The sequence below is a fragment of the Sus scrofa genome, chromosome 13, assembly GCF_054392235.1.
Source record: "Sus scrofa isolate SSC_HxYL_T2T_F1_AM1 chromosome 13, Sscrofa_HxYL_maternal_Yorkshire_Landrace_v2.0, whole genome shotgun sequence".
Lineage (NCBI taxonomy): Eukaryota > Metazoa > Chordata > Mammalia > Artiodactyla > Suidae > Sus > Sus scrofa.
Genome location: NC_139395.1, coordinates 102,971,662 through 102,996,192, shown reverse-complemented (window position 1 = coordinate 102,996,192; position 24,531 = coordinate 102,971,662). Strand labels below are relative to the sequence as shown.

The 24,531-nt window shown below is 36.6% G+C and overlaps 2 long non-coding RNA genes across 15 annotated transcripts in view; one reads left to right on the top strand and one right to left on the bottom strand.

The window, feature by feature from the left end:
* Positions 1-4,431, top strand: part of LOC106505379 (uncharacterized) — a 916,097-nt gene extending 911,666 nt beyond the window's left edge. Inside the window, exon 10 of the long non-coding RNA XR_014824119.1 lies at positions 781-4,431. This is a non-coding gene — a long non-coding RNA (uncharacterized LOC106505379). The remainder of the gene's footprint in view (positions 1-780) is intronic.
* The window catches only part of LOC106505376 (uncharacterized), a 675,862-nt gene that overhangs the window by 221,031 nt on the left and 430,300 nt on the right, over positions 1-24,531 (bottom strand). For 3 of the 14 annotated variants that reach the window (XR_014824140.1, XR_014824141.1, XR_014824142.1), the window contains 2 exons: positions 12,336-12,559; positions 11,414-11,469 (listed from right to left, as the gene is read on the bottom strand). The exons of 2 other annotated variants lie outside the window; for them this stretch is intronic. This is a non-coding gene — a long non-coding RNA (uncharacterized LOC106505376). Of the gene's footprint in view, positions 1-1,454; positions 1,492-4,143; positions 4,257-11,413; positions 11,470-12,335; positions 12,569-24,531 lie in introns of those variants that run through there. 9 more of the 14 variants (XR_014824136.1, XR_002337720.2, XR_002337721.2 and 6 more) reach the window with 6 other exon arrangements.

Here is a 24,531-nt window from a genome sequence, read left to right as displayed (position 1 = left end):
TGACCTTACCACTATATCACAAGACCTATTAAATATAAATGCTAAAATGGATAATTCCATGAATAGCCACACTTTATCTGTAAGACATTGAAAATTATAACCCAAAGCAGAAAAGGTGCAATAAAATATTCCACATGCTGTTGGTGTTGTTTTCTACGAAAAAAGGTTTAAAAATAATAGAAACTTCAGTTGTTCAAGCATAATGTACTGCTATTCAATTGAGTCCCTAAATCCAGATTAAGACAGAGTAAATTCCAATGGGCATGTCTTTTTCCCCCAGCCATTCATATTGAATTTTAAATTCATGTTAGCAACTGCCTATACAATCCAGGAAGGAAAAGGAGGAGGTAGTAGGGTTAAGGTTGGTGTTGAACAAATTTCTGAATGTAAATTTGTAATTTAATCTTGGAAGAGGAGACTTAAGCGGCGTTCCAATATTTAAAACAACACACATAGCTGTTTATAAATAACAATTTGAAAACATGAAAAAATTTCAAAATTGTAGCCTACCGTTGATAAGTAATCATTCAAACAGTAACAAAAGAAAGTGACAATCAACTTTATAGTAGGTTTGTTCATCCTATCTATGTATTTAAAATATTGCTATATGAAAGAAACAAGGGGTAGTTATGTTAATTTCATAGACAATTACCACTTTGGGGTAGACTTAATTAAGCATTCATTCCTAACTATTGTCTTTATGCTGCTGTTTAACTGAATGGCATAAATGTTCTTAAGAAATGAATTTATCGGTATAATGAATTTATCTTCTATACACAGAACACTGAAGGATGACGTGGGAGGACCAGGATCGAGGCTTTAAAATGAATAAATGTAAGCACGTCTAATTATTTCTTTCAAATTTATAACAACATTCTTGCTGTTAACAAATATAAATGTAACATTTACTAGGAAATAAGAGACTGTAGACGGAAATAAACAAACCTAAGATGTAGTTCATCTAAGTAAACACTGAGGTTATAAACCTTCCAACTCAAATATCAAGAGCCCTGCAAATTAATGCTCCACACAATAGACCCTTTGGAAGCTAACTTAATCCACCCCCCTGAATCTACATGAGGGCCATGCATAACAATGCAGGAGCTGGATTTCCATTAAGAGTTTCCTCTGCAGGCTGTCAGCTGTTTGAAGAAATAACAATTTCCTAGGCATGAAAGCTTTTTCAGAAGGTTCCCACTGATGTGTAATAAAAGTGACTTTCCTTTTTTCTTCTACTTCTTCCTTTTTTCCCCCTTCAGATGTAACTTTGTAGGGAGAAAAGGGGTGGACTAAGGCCATAGGCCCCCTACTAGTTTACCTTACGTGGATTATCAGTGCAGGTGTTAATATAATTGAAGGTGTGGTAGCAGATACAACCCCCTAATAGCTTTTCCTATATGGAGATTACCTAGGTAGAGAATGCCAGAGTACCTGAAGAATAGGCAAGTGAGTACCTTATTAACATATCACCATTCAGCGGCAGCTGCATATCTGGAAGAAGAAGAAGAAGGAAAAAAAAAACCTTTAAAGAGCCTATTCATCTATGTTAATGGGCCCATTGCACAGCACATTGTGTGAGAAATTAAGTCTCTGGCTGTGAACTTCCTGTGCTGTGCAAGCTGCCTTGACTCTTTTTTATTGCTTCAGTGTTATTATCTCCTCCTGGAAATAAAAACAATCATGTTCTCACATTTGAGAAGCCAAAACATTCTGAGATAACAAACTGGAGATGCTAGTTGAAAGTTTCTTTTGTCTCCCTTATTAAGTGAAAAAATATGTTTTGAAATTAAAACAACCCCCAAATTCACATCAAAGCACATCAAATTAACTGAGCTGCCCTGTGAATGACAAAGCTTTTTTCTCTCTTTTCTTATAAAATACACAATTAAATTGCTTTCCTGGTTATCTTTCCTTTTTTAGAATTAATTTTTGATGACAAAAATGTTAATTTATTCAAATTAGACATTTTTTTTAAAATGTGCAACTGGCAAAAGAACTGCCCTACTCCTAGAAGATAAGTACAATACAAATTGGAAAAAAATTACAATAACGGTATTTATCCTCAACAAACAATTTCAAAATCAAGACAGGCTTGGTTAACATTTCAAACATGAGAATGGAAAAGGTAATTTAAGATTAAGAAAATGTCTCCTTTTAGAGTAGTTGAAAGGCTAGAATGTTTGCTCCTGCCTTTTTCTTGGCTGTTGCAAGGCTACCACAGAAACTGATATACTTTTGGCATGAAAGCAAATCCTCCTCAGAAGAACAGAATGCATTTCCATCATTTTGTGTGCACGTTACATCATCATCACCACCACAATCATCAACATCCTCATCATAAAAAAAGGGCAAATGATCAATACTAACTGATTACAACTCAATTAACTGAGAATATCCCAGTGTAATTTAAAAAAAATCTAGTTTCTTTCTGACTTGAAGTATTTTCAAGTTAATCTAATATGTTTTATTATGTAATGGATTTCATGAGCATGGGAGACAATAAAAAGGATACCGTAATTTAATCTTCTACTTCCCTGTGCTAATATCCATTCTGTCTCCCATGGCAAAATTCATCCGAAAAGAATAGTAGTTATTATCTGCTGTTTCAGGGTTTGGCATTCATAAATCTTTATTTGAAGAATATGGCAAATTAGCCATATTATATTCAACAGATTTACAGGTGGATACATCCAAGATGGATAGTTGAACACTGTGGAATTTTTTTCAAGGAAATTCTTGGGGGCATTCAGGGCTAGATTGTTCATTGGATTTGGTTTGTCTTCTCAAAAAAATAAATTTTGTAAAAGAGGAAACAGTCAAATAGACCCTTCTGTGAATGATAGGATGGCAAAAATGATTCTTTATTTTGTACAGTAAAATCTGCCTCTGCATTTGAAAGAATGTGCACTGTCAGGATTTTTCCTCAAGACATATGGGCAAATTTTCCAAGTTGCTGCTTACTAGTACTTTGTTACTTGTGTATTTATCAACATATTTAATTGAATTATTTGCAAGAGATGAATTTATTTACTCTGGAATCAGTTGCTTGACTTTAGAAGAGGCTGCTACTTTTCTACTGGCTTCTTAAAGAGAAGACCTGTTAGAGTACAGTAGAGCAAAACTTGACTATCCATTCTTTGCTTAACTAATTTATATTTTATGTTGCTTTATATAGACTACTACATAAACATAAGGTTTTCTAGATTAAGTTGCCTCTTTCAGATTTTACTATTTACAAACTCCCTCTTTAGATCAGCTTCCTTTTATAAAATAAACTTTTTTTTTGACAAAATATCCTCTAATTTGGGGGCTAACATTTTATGAGCCGTGATCTCTTGTTGAGAGTACTAAAATACCAAGGAAGAGCTGAGCATTAGTACTTTCTTCACCAAGGGAGCAGTTGATATCTCAGAAATCATGGAGACCAGTAATTTTAAATTAGGAGTAAAAAAATAAAATAAAGTTTTAAACTAGTTCCCTTAAGAAAATTCAGATTAATGGGCCATTCACAGTCCTGTTAACAGATGACCACTGCATGTGCCAGGTAATCAGGATGACATTGTTGCCAGCATAAAAGTGACACCAGAACTTGTCTTCATTGGCATCAGAATTGCCAGCCATATCACCTCTGACTGCAGTGGCCCCACGTCTATTAACCTTATTGATTTGGAGTCCCACTGGGCCTCCCTGGAAAACTGTTCCCTGCTGAAAGGCTGAAGTAGATCAATCCTAAACCATGAACAAGAATTCAATAAAACAGCACAGTACAGACCTTCAACCATTAAGTATTCCTTAAAGTAAATCAAATTAAGAACCTTGTTATAATGAAGATCTTTTAAGATTTTGAGATGTAAATTGATTCCAAGCTCCCAAAACTAAACTATTGTCTAGAAGGGTCATCAGGCTGTGACAAGAGAAAAATTTTTTCCCATGCTGTGAGGTATTTAACTGAAATAATAAGGGGATGGGGGTTGTGTAATCAAGATGGCTGTCACCTGTAAATGAGTGGTTTTAAAGTCAAACCTTAAAAAGTTATTATTTCATAACAAAGTGGAACTCTGTTCAAATTTTCAGTAGAAAATATTATAGTAGAAAGAAAATCGTTTTTCTCAATTGGTACTAAAATACATTTATTTTACTTACTAGTTGTTGTCCATGGCACGCGTTTGAATTTTCTGATGTTCTTGGTAGATTTACCACCCTTCTCAAATTCATAGTTAACAGCTAGCTGAAGAGGTCCAAAATTTCACACCTCTCTAAAAAGGGAGAAATGATCTATATCTGCATAGATAATGGACTGCTATAAGCTTATTTATATTTAAATATAATTGAATTCCTTTGGAATTTGATTTCATCTGTCCAGATACTATAGTTTTTGGTTTTTGTTTCTCCTCACGGCCTTAATCTGAACCTCAAAAAAAAAAAAAAAAATTATCTCCTTAAAACCAAACAATAATTTTTTACTTGTAAAATCTGAGGCTCTTATCAGTACTTATCCTTAAGTCCTAAATTCACAAGAAAGAATATAGATAGACTAGATAGATAGGAAGATAGATATGATGTATATATATAATATTTTAACTTTATATTATGTAAATATATATTTACTTTTTGCATTATAACAATATATGTCTACATTATATATATTTATGTTCCTTTACATATGAATGTTTCTTTTTTATCTTAATTATATTTTAAAATTATCTATGTAATTAGTGAATGAATATGCTTAGAAGTTTTAGATAAAATACTTATGCAATTGAAAATATGGAGACCACCTCTGATTTCAAAATTATTATCAGTGGAAATCTTCTTTTCCCAAACACTTTCTACATGGCAACTTAGAAAATTCAGTGTTGGGTTTTTTGGGGGCTTTTTTGCTTTACTGGAAAATAACTAGCATATTGCCTATTCACTGAAAAAAATGACCCAGTTGATTAGTTAATTTGGTAAAATTAATGCCATGTAACTAGAATAATGGAAATTCATGTTTGCTTGCTTTATAATTGGCGATTATCTTTGATCAATAATGTATGATGGCCCATATGAAACAGCCGACATAGAATATGTCACAGGCTATCTCTACTTAACACCTCTAGGCAAGAATATTGTATAGGGAAAAAAGCCAAAATTACTGTTTTTCTTTATTAACGGCTCTCTAAGGAATACACTGGAATGAGTTCTGTCTGCCAACTAATTGATAATTATTTAATTAGCAATTTATAATGACAATGGGATTTTACCCCCCACCAGTCCATCTCTTCTTTAAGACTGAAGTAGACAACCTTATGCATTTTTGCACTAACTTTTGGAAGCTTATACAAACCAAAGTGTGTTCTCGCTGTGATTTTCTGAGTTAAACTCCACAAGCCATGTGTGTCACCATCTCCTTTAAACTGCGGCATTTCCTTTTCCCATTACGAGGGATGACTGGCACTTGAACAATGTGTGTGGGTGTACAGCCTTGTTGTGTCACTGTGGACAGTTCTAACAGCAGCTTCATTAGTTCTTTTTACAACAAAAGATAGGGTTTTTCTCCCTGCCTTTTTCTTTCTTTCCCTTAGTTGGCATGCGGGTTGAATTTTCCTCGGACCCCCTGCTTGACTTTTTTTTTATTCCTGAACTTCTTTAGAATGGTGCAGCCATTCGAACACTTGGAATTGTAACTGATAGACTGTTTGCAGGGGAACTCATGAAAGTTCTCTTTGTTCTCCCTTCTTTAACCAGGTTTACCAGCCCCTCCCTCTCACCAACCAAAAAGGAAAAGGAAATCCACTTTTAATTATACATTGATGGAAATCACTGTGTAGGAAGGGAACATTCACTGTGGAACGCCCATTTTACACTTTATTATGAGCAAAAAGAGGAGCTTGCATCAGAACGTCCCTTCTCAATCGTGAGCCAATGCTCAAGTGAAAATATCTTTCTCCAAACCCTTCTGTTCAGTTTTAGATTTCTTAACCAATGAAAGAGTTCTGCTTGAGAAATAAAACTGAGTCATAGGTTTTATAGACTTAAAAAATATGTATATCAAAATTTAAAAGGACAGAAGAGTAAAAATATATAATGTGTAATGTGTAAATCTTCAAATAACTACACAGGAGGATTTTATATAGATAAAATGGAAAAGATTGAATTTCTAGATAAACTTCTAAAAACATTTAAAATATCTATCTGATGGAAGTTTTTGCCAATTCAGTGTTTTTGTATCTTCTATGCAAATAATAAGCATGGAATCAAAAATGTTTGCAATGGGAAGAGGACAAGTGGTGGGGTCTCAATGGGAATAATGGGGAAAAAGTATATTTTAATGGTAATCAATAATTAATAAGGAAATCTCAATATTCTTTCTAGAAAGAAAAGAAGAAAAAAATGAAAGGATCAAGAAATAAGCACAATATTGAGAGAATATCAACAGTAATTGCTTTATTATTATTATTATCATTTTTACTTCTAAGGCAAACACTTGTTTTGAGATTAGAAACTGCTTTCTTTTTTGTCTTTTGAGGGTTTGCTTATGCAAGAAAGAAAGGTTGTAATGTCATGTGTGCTAGAGCCAAGGCCCTTGCTTGCGAGGACCAACAATCAGGCTGCAATAATGCTATACATTTAGAGTTTACACCCCAGGCCCGTTATCACGAGGGTTTCACTACAGAGTGAATGTCAGGCAGGACAACCCACTTTTTATAGGTAAAGCAACTGAGGCTTAAGAGAGTGCCTAAGTGGCCTTATTAAACAGGGTCCATCAAGAAAACTAAACCACTACAAGTACTTTCTGAATAAGGAAATTTGTATAGAAATTATACTTTTTATGAATGTGGGGTGAACTATTTAAGTGCAAGTCTGGAAGAGGGGAGTAGAAGTAAGAGACATAGTTAATAACCAGATCCAAATGAAACATTGGCCCAGGAAGACACAGGAGAGCTTGCCGGAAAATTTGAGGAGCTATGTTCATCAGGTATCTAAGGGTGTCCTATGACCAGGGAGCAGGTGGAAGTGTCTGTGGAAAGGGTCTCCTCTGGGGAGTATGTTGTTTCTGTAATCTCACAGTCAAGCAGGTCATGGTGGGCTTGGGGCCATGGTGGGTTGGTAGGGCCAGGAGTCAGAAAGACAAGTTTGACAAGGAGCAAGAGGAAAGCAATGACCAGCTGGGAACCACTGGGGACCTTTATATCTGTCCCTCACCACATCTTACCACAATAGCCTCCCAAGAGTGATGTCTTGGCCTTTAGCTTCCAAATCTTATGCAAATTCCTTTCTTGGTCACTCCTAACTCAGAACCATGCAGGGATAAGGGTTCTGGAAAATGTAATTCCCGTCCTTAAATGAGAGCAGTAGTGTCAAGTTGACAACATGCAATACAACACATTGTGCAAGGCCACATAGCTAGAGAGTGGCAGAGCTCAAAGTGAAGTTAAGTTTTTGACAGTGAGAACAAGGCTGCTTCCATCCTGTCATGACATCTGCAAGTGATAGAAATCCAACTAAAAGTGGCTTAAGCTGAAAAGGGGATTTATTGTCAAATGAGAATTAGTTGTCACAAAAAAATTTATGGCTTAATTGGAATATTCAGACTTGAGGGATGACTAGCTCCTGCAATTCAAATAGAATTGTCAGGAATCAATTTTTTTTCTTTCCTTCCCTTGGCTCTGCACTCCTAGAAATTGGCTTTATTCTTATCTGCTAAGAATGGTGAAAGACTGAAAAAAAAATATGCTTAGGTCCAGCTTTGACTCCAAAGGAAGAGAAAGGCTTCTCTGTCCTACTATTTCGATCATACATATCCTAATTGATCCTTGTTGGCCTGGCTTGGGTCAGTTGGCCATTGTTTTATTAATAATCAAGGTGAAGGGACAATTGTCCACACCCTGAATTTGAGTTGCTTCCAGGAACCAGTTAGGGGGAGACAGTACCATTCAAAACCCTGATTGGAAGAAAGATAGATGTCCTGTGCTTAAGCACATGGAATGGGCAATAAATGTTCACATTGCTTATTAAAGCTCCTTTTTAAAAAGAACTTTGTTGCAGCTCCAATTGTGGCTCAGTGGGTTATGAACTTGGCAAGTATCCATGAGGACATGGGTTTGATCTCTGGCCTTGCTCAGTGGGTTAAGGATCCAGCTTTGCCATGAGTTGTGGTATAGGTCACAGACAAGTCTTGGATCTGGAATTGCTGTGGCTGTGGCGTAGGCTGACAGCCATAGCTCCTATTCAACCCCCAGCCGAGGAACTTTCATATGCTGTGAGTAAGGCCCTGATAAGCAAAAATAAAAATAAATAAATAAATAAATAGGTCTTTGTTATTGCATAAAGGAAGTGAAGGCAGGATGGGTTAATCAACTCTAAGGATGTAAACATTCATGAAGCAAAACTGCAGTGGAAAAACAATTAAAGTTTTGATTCACGTATGTTGTATGTGCCCAGGACTTTTTTGGGCATTGAAAGAGTGCAAAACTATAACTTGCTGTCTCTCTCTTCTTAAAAATATTTACTTTTTTCTATTGAGGAGAGAAAGTATATACATACACCAATTAGCAAGCAATTAAAGACAATGCAATTAATGGCAAGTTAATGTGATATGGGTCAGAAAGAGTACCAGTCCAACAGGAATAGGCTCCTAGGAAGGCCTCATCAAAGAGTTGGTACTTTGACCTATCTTTGAAGAGTGATAAAGATAAGGAAAGGCATTCCATTCTAGAAAAATTACATAGAGGTATGCACAGACCAGAACTAAGCATATATAGGATAACATGGCAAATATTACTTCCTCTTTTTCACTAACAGAATCTTTTTTTTTTTTTTTTTTTTCCTGTGGTGGTTAATGATAGTCATTTGCCAGGTCTAGGAGATGAATAATCATTGTTTCAAGCCAAATATAAAATTTTTGTTCTCTAGTTTCCCAGCTTTTTATGACCCAGTTCTAGCCAAGTGGGATTAAATGAAATCTGTGGGGAAAGTTTGGGAAAAACTATGGCATTTTTGATATAAAGGTCACAGATATGACTGATGATGGAGTTCAGAACACACTACCCCAAATCAGGGTAACTTGATAGATACCCAACATTTTAAGCTGAAGGAGTTTAAGAAAACAGCAGAAGCAGGAAGGTTACTCTGATCTTCCCGCCACCTTTCTCCCTTGAAATGGGTCACAAATCTTCAGGAGAGAAGTGTCCTCGCTATACCTGCAAAAAAGGTCACTCTTATCTCTGAACACAAATGGCTGCCAGAAGAATCCAAACAAATAGACCTTGCTAAATTTCCTATTTATTACATTTACCTCTTAGTCTTTGACTTACCATATTTTCACATTACTGTCCATTTTGCATCAAAGCTAGCCTAATAACACTCAGATTTAATTGTTTTTTTTCAGATCTTCATCTCCTTATAAAGGCTCATGTGTCACATACAACTTAAATAAATTTGTATGCTTTTTTCCTGTGAGTCTGTCTTCCTGAGCTTAATTTTCAGACCCACCCAACGACGCTAAGAAGTTTAAGGTGAACTTTTTCTTCCTCTACATTGGCAAAGCTTTATCTATTTCTTTTCTGTCTTAAATATAGACTGTGTTTGAAGTTATGGTGGCCAACTGTAACTGTGAGACACAAACTTGAAAAAGAAAGTCAATATGCTAAAAATGGTAAAGCAGGATGGAAAAAAAAATTAAAAACAACCTTTCACCAGACATTTTGGGTAAGAGAAGTCTTTGTTTGTTTAAGCCACTGTAGGTACAGGTTGTCTTAACTTGCAGCCGGGTTCATTTTTAGCTGATAATAATAGGAAAGAAATTAACCTGGTGAAGGTGTGGAAAATTATGGGAAGTGTAATTTCACTAATCAATACATGCATATTCACATCTCTATGATTTTATGTGATGAATACCCTCAGTCTAAAATATCTTTTCATTATCTCTTTACTTAAAAAAGTCATCTTAGGACTAGCACACTTGTCAATTCCTCCATGGAAATTTCTCCGATTACCACCATCAGACTAAAAGAGGCTTTGTGTTCCAGCAAAACAGCTTATACTCAGGTCCAGCACTACTTTTTTCCAGCCTTGCAATAGGATTAGGTGTTTAGATACTCAGTTCTTCCCCTAGTCTTCAGGCTTCTGGAAGACGAAGATCTCTTACTGAATTTCTTGTTTTACACAGGAGGGTTTTCCATATATCAGATTTTATCCAGTTTTGTTTAAATGAAGCTTTCTACTTTCTTCTTCTTTTTTTTTTTTTTTTTTGTCTTTTGTCTTTTTAGGGCCGCACCCGCGGCAGATGGAGGTTCCCAGGCTCGGGGTCTAATCAGAGGTGTATCTGCCAGCCTACGCCACAGCCACAGCAACACGGGATCCGAGCAGCATCTACAACCTACACCACAGCTCACGGCAACGCTGGATCCTTAACCCACTAAGCGAGGCCAGGGATCAAACCCCCAACCTCATGGTTCCTAGTCGGATTCATTTCTGCTGCGCCATCATAGGAAATTCTACTTTCTACGTTGTAGACAACCTCCCAAGAAAACAAAGATATAGTGGCACAATTTTTCAACTGCTTTTCTTAGTAGTTGAGATTTATCTCTCCATTCTTGAATCTGTATTTGGTCCTGTGACTTGGTTTGTCAATGGGATGTAGCAAATGAGACACAGCTAGAGACTTAAAAAGTTATGGTGCACTGGGGCATATGTGCTGTTTCACTTCTTTTTAGCATCCTGAGATTTCACGTGGGAAAGCCCAGGTTTGCCTCCTGGATGGTCAGAGATTCAAGGAGCAGCTGTTTGTCTCCGCTGAGCAACATCCCTAACCTCTCTAACGTCTGCTGACCCATCACTGACCTCAGTTGCTTGAGAGCTGCTAAGACCACCAAAAGAGCTCTCCAAATGAGCCCAGTCTAAATTAATGACACATGGAATTATGATGTAAAACAAATGATGATTTTAAGCTACCAAATTTGGTGGGAAGTTAATTACATAACAAAAATTAACAGGTGTGCCATCAGTTCTTTTCAGGGTTATATTTAAGAACGTTTCATCTCAGAAGGTCAGTGGAAAGCATCTAGATGATTGGAGCAACTGTATCTTTGGGTTGAGAAGAAATCAATTTTCACAGTTTTTGGCCGACTTACAAAAATTACTCAATTACCAGTTTGTAATATAGGCTCCCACCAACTCATAATACCAATGGATTGTTGTTGATTTTCAAAACCCTGCCATGGGACCTACAAAAGTGAAATGTAATTTCTCTGGTTTTTAAGAGTTTAACAACTGGCACAATGTTTCAAGCTGAAAATAGACAGAATATCCTTTATAAAACTCATGGGAATATGTGTTTTACTCCAATTGTATTATCCTTTGTGAAACTTTTGTGATGGGTATTTTAATATTTTAACCCGGAATACTAATACAGTTTTCTATTTGGTCTTACCTTGATTCACATGAACTTGATTCTTCTTGAGTAACAGTCAAATCTGGACATCATACCTCAGGGAAAAAAAACCAACAACAACCTATTTAATACATGTATTTGATTTTCAAAGCCTTGATCTGGGTTTGTTAGTTTTAGTTCTTGGTGAACTAACTGCTCTAACCCAATGGTGATTAGGAAAAGCCAAGGCTTTGACATCTCAGTGGCTCATGGGCAGGCTTCTTGATGGAGATGTGGTTAGTAGGATCTGCATCCTTGAAATGCTTTGGGGGATTCTCTATACTCCTCTCCCTGCCTGAGCTTCTCCCCATCCCCACCCTTCAGTCATGAAGCTCCCTATTCAGTACTCCAGGTAAGTTGTGAAAGAAATGAACCTCTTTGGCAGCATCCTGCACAGCTGAAAAATTGGGCACTCATTTATAGTCTCACTTTCCCTCATGGGGGAAATCATGGGCCAAGAAGATTTCTCTCAGCCCTGAGCTGTGCTGCCTTGCAGGAGGGGTGTGTAAGTAAAATTAAATTGTTCTTCTGCCCATCTTCAATGCATCTATGCTTGTATATTTTTTAAAAAAATAATTTTATTGTAGTATAGTTGATTTATGATATTGTATTAGTTTCAGGTGTAGAACAAAGTGAATCAGTTATACACATACTTATGTCCATTCTTTTTTTCCTATAAGCTTATTACAGAACATTGAGTAGAACTCTCTGTGCTATACAATAAGTCCAGGATCGTATATTTTTTGCTCCAGTTATGTGCTGGAAATTCTTCACTGGAAATCTGCATTCTCACAAAGGCATTTTCATCTAGGTGAACTTCTAAGATAGCATTTGCTGGAAGCCTCCAGACCACAGCCAAGTGGAATGGGAGCAGGTTGCAGGGTCACTGCAGGGTCCACAGCCAGAATGGAGGTCTGTATACCTATTACCCAAAGCTCGAGTGGGAAGACACCTGGATCCCTCTATATATGGTGCTGTCTTCCAATTCTCCCACAAAAGCACTTTTGTCCATGGATGGATGCCAAGCTGTTGTTGTTGAGTAGGGGTGCAAGTGAAGGAGGTCTTATTCAACCATAATGCTCAGGTAACTCTCAAGCATCATGTCTTTATTGAGTTGTTTGACCATCGTCAAGTCAATGCCATTTGCTGTAGTCTCTCAACAGTCCAGCACAGCAGGGAGAAAAGAAAAAGAGAGAACAAGACCTTATGTCTATGAACACATTTCAGTAGTTGAAGATTACACATCCTCTTACCTCCCCTTGGTCAAAACTTAGTCAAATAGCCAAATTCAACCACAAGGAGGTTGGGAAATATAGCCTTTATTCTGGCAGTCCTGTATCCTAGGATTCTGTTAGTGAGGAATAAGGAGGTAAATGATACATTGGAGAAAAATCAGCAGTCTCTTCTAGAGTTACTAAAGGAATATGCAGAGACTTTTCTGAAAGACATTCTTCTTGGAGTATACAGAAAAGCTTCTCTGTTTATGAGTGTGAAGTGGGCCTGGCAATAGCAAATCTGGGCCCCCATCCAAAGGGAATTTTGGTATGATTGGGTTTTTATGTTTTATACAGGGAGACTGCAAAAACAGAATATGAAAAAGTTCAGTAATAAGAATTAAATCACGTAAATGAGATTAGGTTTTTGTAGTGTGTATAAAAATTATTGAAGACTTTCATTATTTTATTTTTTGAAATTTCTTATATTGTTAGGATTTTACTCTGCTTACATATTATTTTATATTTAGAAAAGAAACTTTTTTATTGGTAGAAAGGGAGAAATTATTTTAATGAGCTTTATTTTTAGAGCACTTTTAAGTTTACAGCGAAATTGAGTGGGTGGTCCAGAGAGTTCCCATGTATTCCCTGCCCCCCTTCACACAGGCCTCCCCATTATCAACGTTCCTATCAGAGGGGTACATTTGTTACAATTGATAAATCTACTTTGACACATCATTCTCACACAAATTCTGTAGTTCATCTTAGTGTTCATTTTTTGTTGTACATTCTATGGGTCTGGACAAATGCATCTTGACGTTTGTACCCACCATTCTCATACCTTGCAGGGTAGATTCACAGCCCTCTATGCTCTGCTTATCATCCTTCCTTACCCTCTCATCCACTGGCAACCTCAGATCTTTTACTGTCTCCATAGTTTTGCCTTTTCCAGAATGCCATATGGCCGATCATACAGTATGGAGGCTTTTCACTCATAATATGCATATAAGTTTTCTCCATGTGTTTTCATGGCTTGATGGCTAATTTACTTAGTTAGTTTTTTAAATTTACTTTTATTAAAGTATAGTTGATTTACAGTGTTGTGCCAATTTCTGCTGTACAGCAAAGTGACCTAGTCATATATGTGTATACACACACACACACACCCTTTTCTTATGTTATCTCCTATCATGGTGTATTTCAAGAGACTGGATATAGTTCCCTGTGCTATACAGTAGGATCTCATTGCTTATCCATTCTAAATGTAATAATTTGCATCTACTAACTCCAAATTCCCAGTCCCTCCCACTCCCCCCCTCCCATTTTGTTAGGTTTTTGTTTCTTTATTTTTTCTTTTTAGGGCTGCACCCATGGCATATGGAATTTCCCTGGCTAGGGGTCAAATCAGAGCTACAGCTGCTGGCCTACACCACAGCCACAGCAACCTGGGATCTGAACCACGCCTGTGACCACAGCTCCCAGAAACATCGGATTCTTAACCCACAGACTGAGGCCAGGGATTGACCCTGTATCCTCATGGATACTAGTCGGGTCCATTACTGCTAGCCGCGATGGGAACTCCATAGTTAGTTTTTATTCGTTTGACTTTTGAATGACTTAAAATGTTCCAGTGCCAAAATGACTGGATGAACAAAGCAGCAAAGAAGTACAATAAGCTATATGTTAAAGAGTGTGAATTTCATTTTCTTAGCAAGGAAGGGAACTCATGAAAAGTGTTTATCAGAGAAGTGAAATGGTGACATATAGTTATTTAGAACAAGTTATCTGAGTTCAGTGTGGAAGTAGACTAAATGAGGTGAGAATGAGGTAGTGCATCCAGTTAGCAGCCTTCTGGTCAATGTAGAGAGCTAAAGGTAGACTGAAAAGGAATTTGGAAGGAATTTAGAATTCACATTCTTAGAAGACAGAATTAACAGGATGTATGAGAGAGAGAAAGTTGAGAAAAAAGACCCAATGCTTGGTATGATCTTCAGAGTAGAGTGGTAGAATTTACTGAAATAGGAGACAAAAACTGAAGAGCAGTTTTTCAGGAAGTAAGGAATAACTTAGTTTTGGTCCTCCTGAGGACAAGATAATCTGTGGGCTGTTACATGGAGATATCCTGCTGAGTCTCGGGAGATAGAGCAGGCTGTAAGCATGACCAATTTCTTCCTGTTTGCCTGAATTACAGGGTTTCTTGCTAGACTTTCAGTGCTAAAAATCAGAAAAGTTCTGGAAAACGGGTGCGTTGGTAACCCTACAGTTTGTAAAAATGGATTTAGGTTATTGACAGCACACAAATGTTGGTAGGAACAAGGGTTATCCCCATGTCACTCTCATCACTGCCTGAGTGTATTTTCTTTTATCACACAGTATAATAATTTGTGACAACTATTTTATAATATAAAATTTATAACAAAATACAAAATTTTATGTATATGATATGATGTCTCCCCAATAAAATTTTAAGCTCTGTAATACTAAAGACTATATCATTGTTTGGCTTTTTAAGGAATCCAATTCAGGATATTGAAACTAACCTTTAGTAAATGGAATTAATTGACTAAAATGGAAAGTTAAACCCTAGAAGACACCTATTTGAGAAAGACATAAGTAAATGAGAGAGTAGAACCAGAATTATGTATGCCAAGTACTTCAGAATTTGATCAAAGGCTTCTGTAAATATTACAGGTGTAAGAGTACACAGAATGAGATATTTCAAATTATAAACATTAAAGCACTTTCCACATTTTGTCTTAATTAGCATTGGTAGTTGTTACTTTTCTCTTTGATGTTGTATTCATAGCAAGGCTCTCTCTAAAGCTACAAATAAAAACACTGCTGTGAAAACATTGAGGATTAAATAATTTCTAAATTATTTAGAATGAAAGATACATTATGATAATATTAGGGGAAATGCTGAAAAGTTAGATCTGATGAACTTAAACTTGTCTTTCAAATGTTCGGTCCTCTGAATAATCAAACCTGGCATTTTTTAGGTATTATTGTAGTTGTATAATACACACTTTTTTTTTTTTTTTTTTGCTTTTTAGGCCTGTACCTGTGGCCTATGGAAGTTCTCAGGCTAGGGGTCAAATCAGAGCTTCAGCTGCCAGCCTACACTACAGCTATAGCAACGTAGGATCTGAGCCTCATCTGCAACCTACACCACAGCTCATGGCAATGCTGGATCCTTAACCCTTTGAGTGGGGCCGGGATTGAACCCATGTCCTCATGGATACCAGTCATGTTCGTCACCGCTGCACCATGATGGAAACCCCTAACATACATTCTTAAACCTCTAATCTGGGATGAAATCACTATGTCTCCAAATCTAGAAGCTGAGACTCAAGATACTTCTTGCAGATGGCAGTTTGTTTTTGTTTTAATAACTCTACTTGGGATTAGTGTTGATGTTTTACCTTTATATTAGGATTATAATTTACAAAGCAATAATTTAATTTTCATTAAAATGAATGAGATAGACATTATCTTCTTTATACAGAAGTGTAAATTTAGGCAAATTTGAAATAATGGAGGGGAGTTCCCACTGTGGCTCAGCAGCTAATGAACCCAACTAGCATCCATCGGGACAAGGGTTCGATCCCTGGCCTTGCTCAGTGGGTTAAGGATCCGGCATTGCTGTGAGCTATGGTGTAGTTGTGAGAGCCATTTCATATCCCTTGTTGCTGTGGCTGTGGTATAGGTTGGCAGCTGTAGCTCTGATTGGACCCCTGGCCTGGGAACCTCTATATGCTGTGGGTGTGGCCCTAAAACACAAAAAGACAAAATAAAATAAAATAATAAAATAAAATAAAACAATGGAAACAATGCAATGATGACAAATACCAGTTGCTGAGACTCTACTATAGATAAAGTATCATGTTAGATTTGATACACATATGCATTTGGCCTTAATTCCACGAGGTAAATATTATCCTCTCCATTTTGCAATGAGGAAATGGAGGCTTAGAGAACTTAAAGAACTTGTCTAAGGTAATAAACCTGAAGTGAGTGATGGTGACAAGATTTGAAATGTCTAACTCCAAGACTTATCTACACTGTTTCTACATTTATTATTTATCTCCCTCTTTCAAATTATTTGATTTAATGAATAGCTTTGCACACACACACACACACACACACACACACACACATACTCACACAACTATGGTGACTTTCACATGAAAAAGCTTAACAATAATTGATTAGAAGCTTTCCGCCCAGTTATAATGGAAGACATACACATGCTCTCCTCAAATTGTCCTTTGGATCTCATCTCCATTTACTTGCTCAAGGATCTAGCTTTTCTGCACCATCAATGGCTTCCTCATCCTGGACCTTCCTGCCAGAAAAATTTCTTTTCCAATACCTCTCTAGCTCCTACTTCATCCTCTGTTGTCTTTTAAAGCAAAACTACTTAAGAGTTGTGTAAATTCAGATTATCTTCTTCACCTCCTGCTTCTCTTCCACAGGCTCTCACTGGGTCTCTATCTCTGCCCCTTTGCAACAGGGCTTCAGTCAAGGTCATCAGTGGCCTCTATCTTGCCAAATAAAATGATAGGATGTTAACTAATCTCTCAACAGTATTCAATAGAATTGAATCCTTCCTTTCCCTAATATTTTTATCCCTTTAGTCCTACTTAACTAATATTTATTGACTACCTGTGTGCCAGGAATTGTTACTTATACAAAAAAAAAAAAATCCTGCCCTCATAGAACACAGGCAACAATATTATGAATAAATGAACAAAATTTATAGTGTATCAGCTACTGCTGCATGCTATGGAAAAAATGAAGCAGAGAAGGGAATTAAGGAGAGTCTGGGGGAGTTTGCCACTTTAAATGGGATGTTCAGGGAACATCTCACAGCAAGGGTGAACACTTGGCAAAAAACCTGAAAGAAGTGAGGAAATGTGATCATTTATGGAGAAAGAGTTTTCCAGGAAGATTGGTGGCCAGTGCAAAGCCCTGAAGTGGGAGGGGATCAGCTGTGCCTGCGGGGATGGTGACAAGAGGCCTGTCTGGCACAAACAGAATGGGTAGGGGAAGGAGATGGGTTAAGAGATAATGATGCAAGTTGTAACAGGGCTTGAGGGCATTGAAAGAGATTAACTTTAACCCCAGATGAGACAGGGATGAGAGCAAGGTTTTGAGGAGTGGAATAACATCATTTGCCTAATATATTTACAGGATCACCTGGATTCTTGAGGAGAAAGGGTGGAAGTGGGAAACTATTCTCGAGACTCAGGCAAGATGGAAGAAGGAGGTTTGGACTAAGGTAGAAGCAATGGAGATACTGAGAAGGGCTGAGACTCTGCATCATTATAATAAAGAAAACAGGAGAACTCCCCCAAATTAGATGGCTTTTGTGATTTTTTGATACTCAGCTTCCAAGCCACCTGTGGTGATACCAGCTGAGAGAAGCTGATTAGGCTCAGTTCTGAAGTTGGGACACTACTGGCTAGAGCAGTGGAAGTTGTTCTGAAAATCTGACCCAGAGAAGATTTCAGTGCAAATCAGATAATCTATTTGATGTTTCAGAGAGGGAGCTTAATGTTCATCTAAGCTAAATGAACTTCCAAGTTAGTTTTTTCTACTTAACTCTTTCTTGAAATTGTAGTTCTTGTCTCATAATCTTTCTCATAGTATATAAGGAAGTTGAATAGTATTTATTCATTCAGTCTTCTGGTAAATATTCATTGTGTGCCTTTTATATATGAAGCACTGTTTTAGGCATAGAGGTACAGCAGTAAACACAATGTTCTTATGTAACTTCCATTCTAATGGCCAAGGTAAATACATTGTGAGGGAACTGTGACAATAATTATGGAGATCAGATACAGGCTGGGAAAAAGAAGTCTGGATTAAATTAAACTCTGATACAAAAATGTAAAAAAAGTATTTTTCTATAATTGAAAAGGGGTCCTCCTAGGATTTCACACAGCCTAATATCTTTCCATCGCTCCTTCATTTTTTTTCCCTGTTTGCCTTTCCATGAGATGAGATAAGATAATGTATATATACTGGAAACTTGAAAAAATAAATCAGTTTTGTCTTTGGATCAACTGTTTTAGGAAATTGTCAGACTTTCCTGTTCAAATGCAATCTAAGATCATATGTGATCTCCCTACAACATCCTAAAGTGATTCTCAAGCTGTGCACACACCAGTCCATTTACTATCCCCCACATCTTATTCAGAATTAAATCATCTTGAAGCTCCATGAAAATGGATAAGAGTCCCAGCTCTGAAGTCCTTCTGATTAGAGGCCCTATGTATCTTCTTTATCAGAGAATCTGGAAGATTTGAAAACTTTTTTTACTGGGCTACACTCAAAGCATAAAACAAAGCTTAGACAAGAAGTGAAACAGTCTATTTACAGTGTTTACACATGTACTTGAAATATGATTTGTTCAGTTAACAACTTGTTTCATTAGAAGCTGGAATGAGGAGTTCCTGCCGTGGCTCAGTGGTTAACGAATCCAACTAGGAACCATGAGATTGCGGGTTTGGTCCCTGCCCTTGCTCAGTGGGTTAATGATCCGGCGTTGCTGTGAGCTGTGGTGTAGGTTGCAGACGCGGCTCGGATCCCGCATTGCTGTGGCTCTGGCATAGGCCGGCAGAGACAGCTCCGATTGGACCCCTAGCCTGGGAACCTCCATATGCCGCGGGAGTGGCCCAAGAAATAGCAAAAAGGCAAAAAAAAAAAACAAAAAAAAAAAAAAAAAAAAGCTGGAATGACTATCTGATTCTTTTTTAAAGACGCATCATTTCTCCATTTAACCTTGACCTGCTTTTACTTTGAATATCTCCTGTTCAGAAATGATCACTATCCTGTATGCAGCACTTATCATTCCTAAGTTTATTTTTAAACATTCGTTACATATATATTTTTATCCAGCAAGAATGTTTGGCTGGATGGTTGTCAGTATGGCATAGCTGCCCTTCCTTTCAAGGTTTTCACAGGATCCTGCATTGCAGAGGAGAAACCAGGAATGATTTTGCACAGAGTTCCTCTTACCACATGGTACTGTGTTAGAGTTTGCCAATGAGAAACTCTTGAGGGACATTTGGACGGGAGAGAAGAAAGAGTGGATAGGATTTTCTGGGGATACTTTCAGACAAACACTGGGTAGACTGCAAACAAGAAGACCACAGCTCTGCTAAGCGCACCTGCTTTGGTGCCGTAGGCAATTGAGATATAAAGTAATGTCTTCTTGACAACCAGTGTTTGCTTGCAGAGATAGCTTTGGTTTTCCCTTGATTCTTGAGACTTTCAGTGTTTTCTGAATAACCACATGAAAACTACCAGCTCTGTTGTTACAACAGATGGTCACTAGTGAACTCCCTTATTAATACTCCCATAGGCCTTTCAATTGTTTCGTACACCTCTAACCTCTTGTATCAAAATCCTTAATACTTGGAATATAATGTGGTTTCTAATTTCCTGATTAAACTCTAAATGATAGAAATTAAAGAGTATTGTTTTATACGATTTTAAACTTCATACAAATGGCAACCTACTCTACCTTCGCTTCCTCAATTTTCTTTTCCACTCATTTATATTTTTGAGATGAACCCATGTTAATGCATGTGGTTTTATTTCATTCATTGTAATCAATATATAATATGCCAATGTTTTATTGATTACAATTTATCCATTTTCCAATAAGGGCACATTTAGTTGGATGCCAGCATTTTGATATCAGCAATACTGCTAGAATGAAAAATCTGCCTATTTGTATTTTCTTGTAAAAATTATTCTTTTTAAGGATCTATGCTGGGAGCAGCATTGATGTTTCCAGTGGTATGAGAGTTTCCTATATTCTACATCTTCATTAAAGTGTATAATTATCAAACTTTAACATTTTTTCAATATTATGAGTACTTCGTATTGAATTGTTATTTTAATGCAAATTTTTAAATTCCTAGTGACTAAAAACATAAATTCAACTTTTTTATGAAATAGAAAGGTATAAATTTTGCTTACATGTAAATTTTGCTTAAAAAGCTATTTATGATAAAATCTGGAGAAGGTCTTAAAATAAGCAAGCCACTGGCTATTACACCACATAGCACATGAAATAGGAATTGTTTAAGGATGATTTTCTCACATTAGACTATGAGTATTGTGATAACTGGCTTCCCACTTTTAAGTCTTTTGAATCAAACTTCCAGTTAAAGATGAAAGAATAAGAGACATATCCATTCCTTCTTCTTTTTGAAATGAGCCAAACATTTCAAAGAATTAAATAATTGTAAACTCCACCTCTAAGGAACTAGAAAATAAGCACAATGCCTAATGACAAAAATTTGAAATTTGAATTAATTTAAGGGTGAAATCCAAGTACAATTTAGGTCTATAGGCCTAAGGCAAATTTCAGAATCTTCTGAAGTAAAAGGGTCTCATCACTGTCCCTGTCCTTAGTCCAGGTAGATTTAGGGAGGGATGGCCTGAGAGAGCACCACTGAGTTCTGTATATATAGCATGATAGAGATAAAGTTGAGTCCGGAGAGATGTGTCACCTCTTAAGATGAAAGTGATCTATTTCTCAGGGTAGAAAACAGATAGAGGCAAATTATTCTGAAGCTGCTGATCACAGGCAGCTAAAAATAAATAAGAAAATACTAAACTATTACACGAACATTGGAGATATTTTTTTTAGGGCTGCACCCGCGGCATATGGAGGTTCCTAGGCTAGGGGTTTATTTACTTATTTATTTATTTTTGTCTTTTGCCTTTTCTAGGGCTGCTCCCGTGGCATATGGAGGTTCCCAGGCTAGGGGTCCAATCGGAGCTGCAGCCACCGGCCTACGCCAGAGCCACAGCAACGTGGGATCCGAGCCACATCTGTGGCCTACACCACAGCTCATGGCAATGCCAGAGCCTTAACCCACTGAGCAAGGCCAGGGATCGAACTGGCAACCTCATGGTTCCTAGTTGGATTTGTTAACAACTGAGCCACAACGGGAACTCCAAGGCTAGGGGTTTAATCAGATCTAAGCCACATCTGTGACCTACACTGCAACTCACAGCAACACCGGATCACAGCAGGGTTTGTACCTGCAACCTCATGGTTCCTAGACATTGGAGATTTTACTAGATTTTCGCAAATCTTCCCGGGGCATTTAAGAAGATTAGGAAAAGACATGTCCCTAAGGCAAAAACCCAAGAATATTTTACATAAAGGGTCTGAGACACTATACCTAGAATGGATTTGCCTGATTCCCCTCCTCAATCACCGCTTCATTGTTCTTTGTCTTTTCTTACACAATAAGCTGATTCACAATAAGGTAGAACAGACTACATTTAAAGATGAGTAATAGCTAGAAGAAAGCAGTCATAGAGTTATACAAAAATGAATAAAAATATGAGGAAAAGAAAGGAAAAGGGACAAAGAGGTAAAGAGGAAGTTAAAAACAAAGATAGGAGAGAAAATTAACAAGACAATTATATAGGGAGCAAATACGAACATATTCATTATCTGGAAGAACTATTTGAAAACATGACTATTTGAAGAAGTCAAAGATTTTATATATATATATATATATATATATATATTCACACACACACATATATATACAAGGATAAAGACTGCTGTACAGCAGAAATTGGCACAACATTGTAAATCAACTATACGTTAATATAAATAAATAATTTTAAAAAAGAATAAATAAAAATATGAAAGTAAAGTGTTAGACTTCTCTATATAATTAAAATATAGCCAATAATTAAAACAGACACTGCTGAAATCATAGTTGGGGACATGGAGGACAGATAAGCTAATTGAGAAAATGAATATCAAAATGCATAAAAATTTAAGAGGATTGGAAAAAATAATCAGTATGGAAGATGGATACTGAGGATGAAACATGCACTTATATGTTGTAACTGAAGAATATAACTTAATTGGAACTGAAAATATTTGATAAAATAGAATAACCTGAACACCAAATACTGTACTATACATAGAAATACTTGATGCAGAATAATCAATATCAAGTTACTAGAGTTCAAATATTGAAAAAAAATATATCATTACTAAAACCAAAAGCCACCTTCTGGTTTTGAAAATTAAGCTGCTCTTGGATCTCTGAATAGCAACATCTAATACCAGAAGATGGTAAAGCAATGTTAAAGGGGTATCCAGGAATGAAAATATGATTTGAGAATTTTATATTAAGTCATTGCTCAAAAATAAAGGCAAAATGCATGTATTTTCAAGCATGTAAGAAGTCACAACACAATGCTACTTTCAGGAGGATTAAATTTGGATGACCTACATAGATGACTAGAGAAAAAAAAATTGGAAATGGTATTGGATACATTTAAATACAGAAATAAGGTTAAACAATTATGGAAACATTGGTTATAGTATAAAATGCGATTACCATTAACCAAGAAAGCATGGCCAGAAATGGTGAGAAAAATCAGAGAGTGAGCTAGACACCAGATCTCATAGGACACTATAATCTAGGGTAAGCATTATTTTGCAGTAAGAACTAAAAGGATCTTTAGATTGGGAGGTCTGGGAGAAAAAGAAGGGTCAAAGTGTTTTGCTTGAGGAGTTTTGAATGAAGTGTCATTTACTGAAATGAGGAAGCTTAAGAAAGAAGTCAGTTTAAGTTGAAGTTTGGCATGAGTTATGTACTGAATGTTTGTGTCTCCCCAAATTCACGTTTTGAAGTCCTAGTCCACAATATGATGGTATTTGGAAGGAGGTTGGAATCTAATTTATTTTAAAATTTCATATCACATTCTGCCTGCTTTGGGTTTTATACATAACTCATTTTGAACTTTCTGTCCATTTTCAGATATAATTATTCCACAACATACTCCTATTGCTTCTCTTTCTTTAATTCAGTGAGTCAAATCTCAAGGGCCGATGCTCAGTCCTGATTATCAGACCACTGAACCAGTTAAGTCTGCATTTTTCCCTGCCCTGATTTTTATATGACAAAAAGTTACAACAAAGCCAAATACGTGCTTTGGGTCATTAAACAACACAGTCTGCACAGGACTGATTAAGTGTACACCTACTGTTTTGGCATAATATTAAAAGCACTTCCTTTCACTCTCAAAGTGCACTGGCTGTTTATGTAACAAATTTTATGGTCATCTTAACAATAGTAGATATTTCTTCACAATTCATTAGGTAAGTGAGTTGGGGATTTTATTCAAACTATGTAGGTCTATGATTGTGTTTCATACAGTTGACTAGTATAAAGACATTTTTAAGGGAAAATACTCTAAAGGACTCCTAATGTTAATTAAAATTAATTATATATTGGTAAATAAGAGTAAATGTAGGAGTTCCCCTTGTGGCTCAGAAGTTAACAAAACTGACTAGGATCCATGGGGATGCAGGTTCGATCCTTGGCCTCTCTCAGTGGGTTAAGGATCCGGTGTTGCTGTGAGCTGTGGTGTAGGTTGCAGATGTGGCTCAGTGTAGCTCTATTCTACAACTAGCCTGGGAATCTCCATATGCAGTGAGTGTGTCCCTTAAAAAAAAAAGTAAATGTAAAAACTCAATACAGAAGTCTTCTACTATATAACAAAGCCAGATTTTTCAATTAAAAGACAATAAAATCCCTATATGAACCATAAAATTTAAGCTAACGATTATTTTAATATGAAAGATGACATTTTTTCAGAAGCTAAATCTCCTCTTAGAATATGACTATAGTATTTGTGAAAGTTTCTGAGTTCTCTCAGAAATTTCCACTTTCTAAAATAACTATGGCATTATTACCCTTAAAGAACACTGTGGCATCATTTGGCCTTCCTTGGTATAAAAACATCACTTCATCACTAAGTGTGCCTTTTTTCTTATCTCACTGTTGATAAGTAAAGTTGTGTGAAGTCGTTCCTTTTTTATCACAATGCAAATATTGGTACTAT